The 8,932-nt window shown below is 47.1% G+C and overlaps 1 pseudogene; it reads left to right on the top strand.

Moving 5' to 3' along the window:
- The first annotated feature begins 7,329 nt into the window (after window positions 1-7,329).
- LOC144365713 (tyrosine-protein kinase SYK-like) overlaps window positions 7,330-8,932 on the top strand; it is a 38,517-nt pseudogene continuing 36,914 nt past the window's right edge.

Below are 8,932 nucleotides of genomic sequence, written 5' to 3'. Positions count from 1 at the left end.
GCAGACAGAGCCAACCCTGGGAAAACACATAGGATTCCTTTCTAGATCTAACCCCTCACAGTGTGTCATGTGTGGAATGAAGCCTGATTGGCACCCGACTGGCACAAGGGAGTCTTTGTGGGAGGGAATCACTGTCTATGGTTGATCCCAGGCCTCTTATGGCTGTCCACCATGGTCATATGGGTGTGTCTTGTCTCTCTCTCTTGGACAAGCGCACGTGCGTGCGTGCACACACACATACACACACACACACACTCACACTCACACACACACACCCTTCTTCCAAGTGTCGGGTTTTCTATTCCTTTCTCTTCTGCATCTCACCATGACCTAATCCTTCTCTATTCCACACTTCCACTCATGAGGTATCAATGGTCCTGGGCAACCTCCGTGTTCTCCATTCACTGCTGACATTTATTTATTTATTTATTTGTTCTTTAAGTTAGACATGATAGTAGAGTCTATTTGGACATATTTATACAAACATGGGGTATATTCTATTCTAATTAGGATCCTAGTCTTGTGGATGTACATGATGCAGAACTTCACTGTGTTGAATTCATATATGAACAAAGGAATGTTATGTCCAGTTCATTCCACTGTGTTTCCTATTCCTATCCCCTCCCTTCCCTTCATTCCCCTTTGTCTAATCCACTGAACTTCTATTCTCCCCCTTTCTTTATTGTGTGTTAGCATCCACATATCAGAGAGAACTTTTGGCTTTTGTTTTTTGGGGGAGGTTGGCTGATTTCACTCCAGATCCATCCATTCACCAGTGAATGTCATCAAGTCATTCTTATTTATGGCTGAGTAATATTCCACTACATATATATAACACATTTTCCTTACCCACTCATCTGTTGAAAGGGCACCCAAGTTGGTTCTATAACTTAGCTATTGTGAATTGTGCTGCTATACACATTGATGTGGCTGCTTCACTGTAGTGTGCTGACTTTAACTCCTTTGGTGTGTGTGTGTATATACCAAAGAAGTTAAAAGTGGGGTTGGATAGCTGGGTCAAATGATGGTTCCATTCTTAATTTTTTGAGGAATCACCATGATTGTACCAATTTGTAGGCCACCAGCTCATTGCTGCCATTTATTATGGTGGCTTTGGTATATTGCCTTCCCTTTTCACAGTAAGGTGCCCAGGTCAAATGGAGCCGGGATGGGACACCAGCCTTTTCATTTCCCAGCCTCTGCTCTGTGCCCATGACCTTGCCTTCATCTGGGCCAGCAGACACCACTCCCATGGGACTCCACGTCTTTGCAACCCTCCCCAGCCTCTGCTCGTGAGTGATGATGCTAACAAAGTAGATTAGGGTCGCTTCTCCATCTAATTTGTTGGTGAAAGAGCTAAAACCTAGAAGGCACACTTGAGATCTGTGGTCAGGCCACAACAGCTAATGCAGTGATTTCCAGGTGTGGGTATCTCTGTCCCCAAAGAAGGTTGGGCAATGTCTGGAGATGATTTTTGTTGTCATGACTGGGGAATGGGATTCTATTGGCATCTGGTGGGTAGAGGCCAGGGACATTCCTAAATAACTTGTAAACTCCAGTAAATCACACAGCCCCCTGACACACTCAGAGCTGAGAGTGGCCCAGCCCCAGTGTCAAGAGCAATTGGGTTGAGTGACTTTGCACTAATTGCAACGAGGGATGCCAAATGAAAATAAACAGAACCAACAGAGGGAGTGGTGGGGTGAATGCAGCTGCCTTACTATGTAAATAAAGGGTGGGGGACGTGTTGTGACCACATGTGAAAGGGAAACTTCAACCTCCAGAAGCCCAGTGTAACTTCTGGGCTGCTGGGACCATCCACGCCTGTGCTGATAGACCACCAGGCACAGACCCGGGAGATGATGGCAGTTAATGTCAAAGTTAGTGGCACTTTTTTGGCACTTTTTTTTGGTACTGGGATTGAACCTAGAGGCACTTTACCACTCAACTATATTCCCAATTCCTCTTTTTAAAAACTATTTTTAGTTATAGATGGACACAATAACTTTGTTTATTTAGTTTTTTTTTGTTGTTTTTTTAGGTGGTGCTAGGGATTGAACCCAGCGCCTCACGCATGCTAGGCCAGCACTTTACCACCAAGCCACAACCCCAGGACCCCCGCAGTCCCTTTTTATTTTATTTTCAGACAGGGTCTTGCTAAATTGCTGGGGTTGGCCTCAAACTTGAGATCTTCCTGCCTCAGCCTCTTGAGTGGCTGGGATGACAGGTGTGCACCATTGCACCCAGCTCAGCAGCACTTTTAAGAAAGGTTTTAGCAATAGGATATCATGTGGGCAAAGTCAGGGTGCTGACCGGGACATGGGAGTTTGTGAAATATCAGGTGAAGGAGAATGTGTTGATTTGGAGTAGCCACTGTGGGTGTGCAGACACGGGGAAAGAACTGCGTGTGTGCTTTGTGTCCTGGGGTCACATGGAAGAAGATTGGGGCTGGAGAAGAGTCAGGGAATCAGATGAGGAAGCATTTCTTGCCAGAAGCATCTGGCAGATCCTCATCAGAAAAAGCCAGTTCCTTCCCCCTAAGAAGCTATGAACTCACACAAGAACCAAGTCCCAACCAAGTGGCTGCAGGACAGATACATCTATAAGTTTGGACCTACTTATCGCCAAGGGTCTCTGGACGTGCAGCGACTGGACATTTAGACTGTTATTAGAAAAGCAACATGCATTCATTGTAGAATTCTAAAGAGGAAGGAGCAACATGTTTCTATTGAAGAGTTATTTTGTGGAGAGCTTGAGACCCTGAAGCATTAGAAAGTCAGTTAAAGTGTTCAGATCTTTGATGCGTACATTTTAGGATGAGAAGGCTTACAGGGATGTTATGAAGGAGTAGGTTCTGTGGATAAGTTAAATATGAGTGGAAAGCAGCTGGATTGGGCACAGGCAGACTCCTGAATCTGGAGCCATCAGGGACCATCTGGACCACCCTCCTTAAGAGCATGATGTCGAACTGAGACCAGGAGTGCCGCCATTGCTGCTCTATCGCCGATTCTGTTTGTGCCTTAAGTTTAATAGTCCAAGGATGCCATCAGCAGTTCCTATAGTGAACAGCTCTCCTGTCCAAGCACCCACCACACAAGACAAGGTCACTCTTCCTTCAGATCAGCACCTGGTCACCTCCAGTACAAGAAGGTCAGAAGGAAGAGGGCCTCTAGGCCAGGATGGGGCTAGTATTGAGCACAGGGGGCTCTTTTTCTCCCCAGGGAAACCAGAGGTGGCCTTCTGCTCAGGAAGGAGGTGGAAATGCAGCATTGGGGTGGAGGTTCCCAGAGTCTGGGAGGGTGGGGGCAGGGGCAGGGTTCCCCAGGGACAGGGTTACAGTTAGACAGAAGGTTCTACTGCACAGAAGGAGGACTGCTGTCATTTCCATCTGGAATGTCCTTCAAAGGCTCATGTGTTGAAGATTTCCATCTCATCTGGTGCCACTGTTGGGAGGAGATGGAAACTTCAGGAAGCAGAATTTAGTTGGAGGAAGTGGGGGTCTCTCTCCTTGCTGGCCACCATGGAGCGGCAACCTTTTCTGCAGCACGCACATCCACCACGGTGTGCCGCCTCTTTGTAGGCCCATAGTGACAGGGTCAGGTGACCAGGGACTGACACCTCCAAACAAGAAGCCGAAATAAACCTTTCCTCCTCCAGGTTTATTTTCTCAGGTATTTTTGTCACAGCAACAAAAAGCTTATAAACACAGTGACTGTCAACAGTATGTTGTAGATTTTAAAATAAGGGGGTTTTGAAAGTTTTCACCACAAACATATGATAACTGACGTGGATACGCCAATTACCTGGATTTGACCAGTGCACATTTTATACATGTATCACACCATGCCCCAAATATTATTAGAAATGAAATAAACAAAACCAAAATGAGCTATAAAGGACTTGTACCTCAGAGGGCCTCTAGAAGACCCCCAAGACCTTGTGACAACCTGCTCTGTCTTCTGTTGATGCACTTGAACATGAGATTCAGGCCACATCACCAGCAGAGCTATTACTAAGAAACCAGTGAACTTTCAAAGAAAATGAGGTTCTGATTTATATCGATCAAAAGATGCTTGTTAGCATTTCATTTAAAATATTGTTCCTTTAAAAAGTTATTTAGTTGGAGCTCTTAGTGGATTAAAGCTACCTGAGGAGGGACATGGGGACCTGGAGGGGGGTATGAGCAGTCAGGGACAGTTACACAGCAAGGGGCATAAGAGGTACTTCTGTGAGGATGAGTGAGAGTGGTCAGGGGTGTGGGGGAGGCCCCAGGGGGCGTGAAGTGGACCCAGGAAAGGGGGGGTGTCCGTGGCAGCCCTGGTGAGGTCCAGAGAGCCGAGGATGGGATGCCCAGAGTGAGCCTCATGGCAGGGGCACAGGCAGCCTGGAGGGCGCACAGTCTGTGTGCACAGGAGGGAGGCCTTGGGAGGAAGTGTAAGGTCAGGGTGCGTGGAGTCAGAGGTGAAGGTCAGCAGCTGCAGGTGAAGCCTGTCATGGTGCAGGGTGAGGACAATGCACACAGCCCTTGGGAGTCACTCCTGGGAGAACACAAGACTGCAGAAGGTCCCCTGTGTCCCTTGCTGGGCACTGCCAGGGGATCCACATGTGGGCAGGCAGCAGATGGACACTGTGGCCTCCCTAAGATGGCGGGAACAGCAGCACAGCAGGACAGCCTGCAGGGTGAAAGGAGGTAGGAGGGATAGTCCAGGCCCTACAGGCCCAGCACCCCTGGCCAGAAAAGTGTGGAGTGTGACAAGAGAGGACTTAGGAGTGGGGCCGAGCCTGCAGCAGACACCATGGCGAGAGAACCAGGGAGGGGAAGAGTCAGAATAGATGCACCTCCCAAAAGACACTCGGTTTCACCAGAGACGTCCCCTCCTTAACAGCATCCTCAACCTAAGAACAAGTTAGACTGTGATTTAAATTCTTAGAAACTTGTTGGACAAAGAAAAATCAGACGTTAACAGTCAAATACTATAAAAAGCAAGCAAAAAAATGACTGTGCATCTTATCACACTGGACCACACCCCCGTCTTTGCAGGGCACTCAGAGTGAGGATACTATCCAGAGAAAATTCAGTGACCTGCATCAGGTGGGTGTTCCTGTGCTGTGCAGCCAATTAGAGGACAGTTCACATCCGAAGGGGTTGTTTCATATAATCATGTGGGGGCCATGCTATGTATCATGTGGGGTGTGTGTGTATATGTGATGTAGTCAGTGGATATGATGTGGCATGTGGTGCAGGCATGTACATGTGATGTAGGGTTTGTATGATGTGTGTATGGTGTGTATTTAGTGTGTTATGTGTATAGTATGTGTGGTATATGTGTATGTGATGTGTATGTATGTGATATGTGGGATGTGATGTGTGTGGTATATGTGTAATTGTGCTGCGTGGAGCATGTTTGGTGATGAGTGGTGTGTATGGTGTTTGTGTTGTATGTATGTTGTATGATGTGTGTATGTAAGACACATGTATACATGATGTGTGATTGTGATATGTATGTTTTGTGAATGATGGTTGATGTGTATACGTGTGTGGTATATTGTGTTGTAGGTGTGGTGTGTTGTTGATGTGTATATGTGTGTGGTGTATTGTGTTGTAGGTGTGTTTTCTGTTATGTGTGTGAAGTCTGTGACATGTATATGATGTGTGTATGTTGTGTGGTGAATATGTGATATGTGGCATGTTTATGGAGTGTGTATGATGTGGGGGTGGTGTATGGGTGATGTGCATGACATGCGTGTTGTGTTTGTGGGTTGTTTGTGGGTTTGGTGTATTTGTTGGATACCTGTGTATGTGATGCAGTGTGTATGTCACATATGTGCATGTGATGTGTGTGTGGTATGTTTTGTATGCCTGAGGTGTTCGGGGAGTCTGGAGAACATGAAGGGGCCAGTGCTGTCTCCCCAGATGAACAATGAGGCTATCTGGATAATCTCCTTCCATGACCAGTCCCTTAGTTTAAAATACACGCCTCTGTGGATACCTCCTGGAAATTTCATTTACAAAGCTCCATGTTAAAACTACATCTACACCAGGTACAGTAGCGAATGCCTGGAATCATAGTGGCTCAGGAGGCTAAGGCAGGAGAGTTGCAGATTCAAAGCCAACCTCAGAAATTTAGCAAGTCCCTAAGCAACTCAGAGACCCTGTCTCTAAAATCCAGTGAAGTGTTGGGGATGTGGTTCAGTGGTTGAGCACCCTTGGATTCAATCCCTGGTATCAATCAATCAATCAATCATTCACCTTTGTCTGCAGCTCCATTTCCCCTCTGCAGTGTGTGCTGGCACCAAGGGGGAAGTACCTTCCTGCACAGATGTCCTTGTAGCTGGAGCCTATACTATCTATCACCTATGCATTGGAGGATCCCTGGTCACCTGGGAAGCCATGTGACAAAGGGAGGCGATGGAGTGGAGTGGAGTGGGGTCGGGGCATACTGTTCCCAAGCTCAAGCAAACTGCAGGAGGATGTGGCTTGGGTGCCTCAGGCAGCTGCTGTCCGGTCTCCACCCCAGACCATGGGTGGGGAGGCCTGTGGTGACAGAAGGGGACAGTGTTCCATGGTCACAGATGAGGCTCCCACGGCTGCTCTCTGGATTTCAACTCCCCCAGTTGCTATCTGGAAGCATCTCTGTAGTTCAGATAGAGAGGAAAGGAGGGCTGGGGTGTGGCTCAAGCGGTAGCGTGCTCGCCTGGCATGCGTGTGGCCCGGGTTCGATCCTCAGCACCACATACAGACAAAGATGTTGTGTCCATCAAGAACTAAAAAAAAAAAAAAAAATTAAAAAAAAAGAGAGGAAAGGATTTCAACAGCATCTTCACTGGAAACGTGCCCTGCAAAAATAAAAAATCGTCGCCATCTCCAAAGCAACCCTGGCTTTAAGCTTGTATTGGTCTCTGCTCCTGGGTGCTGCCGTCCACCCACACGGGGAGTGCCTGAGCCTGTTTTGCAATAACACTTCTGTGTACTTCTCTTTTTTAGTAGGTTTCTTCTTAAAATTTTTTGTCCCCCACCAAAAAAAAAAAAAAAAAAAGTGAATTTGGTGACTTCGGCCAAAGGCTGTGATTTGGGGTTAATTATGCAGAGGGCGGGTTGGGAAACTGTAAGTCGTGTGAGTAGAAATGACAGTGCATGATGGGAAGTCCAAAGAGGGAAGCACTTCCATTCTGAGCTGGGAGGATCTGTCTCCAGCTGGCAAGGGTTCAGAGGGATTCAGCCCACATTTCTCACAGCTTGAGTTGCTCACTGAAGTCTTCTCATCTTTGTCTTGTCCCCAGGTGTCTCCCTGCCTGGGCCCTGTCACTTCCTGAGGAGACGTCGCAGGCATGGCCAAAAGCCCAACAGAAAGCGCCAACCACCTGCCCTTCTTTTTTGGCAACATCATTCAGGAGGAGGTCAATGATTACCTGGTCCAGGGGGGCATGACAGATGGGCTCTACCTGCTGCGTCAGAGTCACAATCACCTGGGTGGCTTTGCCCTGTTAGTGGCTCATGGCAGGAAGGCACACCACTACACCATCAAGAGGAAGATCCGTGGCACCTATGCCATCTCGGGTGGCAGGACCCACAGCAGCCCTGCTGACCTCTGCCAGTACCACTCCCAGGAATCCGATGGCCACATCTGCCTTCTCACAAAACCCTTCAACTGACCCCCCGGAGTGCAGCCCAAGACAGGACTCTTCGAGGACCTGAAGGAAAACCGCATTAGGGAATATGTAAAGCAGACATGGAACCTGCAGGTGGGTCTCAGTTGGACCTGTACCCTGTGTTCATGGGAACCTGGGATCCCACACAGATGTCCCCATGACATGCAAACCTAGTGTGCCCAAATGAGCACCCAACTCCTTAACCATTAATTTTAGCCAAAAAGCGACTGACTCTAGGAAGACTACCATTCCTCCTTTATACGCTGAGGCAGGGAAACTTCATGCCCGGGATGTGGCTTTCTGCACTACAGGAGATGTTGCCACCAAGTTCATGGAGGGACTTTTCAAAGAGACATTGATATTTACCTAACAGGGTCATGCCATGCATAATGATTAGCCCTTGAATTTACAAATTCTTAATATCTCTCGCTGAATGTTCTGTCTCACACACACATAGGTGCACCACCCTTTCTTTGGCCACCTGGCATTGCCCACTGGGCACGATAATTTATTTAACTAGTATCCACTGATGAACCCTTTTATCAATTATAAATACTGCTCCTAATGATATTACTCTATGCCAATACTAAGCTGGATTGCAATATCTCTGGTATAAAGCCTAAGAGGTCAGGTTTGCCACGGCAGAGGATGCTTGTGTTTAATTTGGACATGTGCACAAAAATTTGCCTCTGGAAAGTTGGCAAAGGTGTCCACATTCTTACCTACCCTCCTTGCTCTTCTCAGCTACACATTTGGGGTGGTTTTATTTTTATTTTTACTTCTTGGGTTTTTCTTGATTAATGCAAATTCAAACACTGGCTTGAAAAGATTAGTTTCTTTCCCACTAAGAGAGACAAAGTAGTTGATTGACTAAGCACTCAGCCCAGTTTTCCACCTTTGGTTTTTATCTCGCTTTGCCTATAGGGGCAAGAGTTTTACCCTGTGCTTTCTGTGATGACGCTTCCTACAGGTACAGGGTCAGTGAGGTGCCCAGTGTAACTAGGTAAAGGGGACCGGACACCACAGGTGCCTTCCTTGTTCACCTCTTAGGGCTTCTTGACCTAAGACCTTCTTGGAATAACCAGGTTCTATCATAGAACTGTCTACCTAGTGGATGATTTGGTTTTCTGGGCCTCGGTGTTTATACCAGGTGGTATTCAACGTTTTGTCTGGTTTCGAAAAGGCCAAACTCTTTCTTCCAAAACATCTTTCTTATTTATACACTTGAAGGTATTTAAGTCACCATCAAGATCCTACAGTTTGTTTTTTTCTGAATGAATAA

This window comes from Ictidomys tridecemlineatus, chromosome 7, assembly GCF_052094955.1.
Source record: "Ictidomys tridecemlineatus isolate mIctTri1 chromosome 7, mIctTri1.hap1, whole genome shotgun sequence".
In the NCBI taxonomy this organism is placed as follows: domain Eukaryota; kingdom Metazoa; phylum Chordata; class Mammalia; order Rodentia; family Sciuridae; genus Ictidomys; species Ictidomys tridecemlineatus.
Note: the sequence above shows the minus strand (reverse complement) of the source record. Positions and strands in the feature narration are given on the sequence as shown.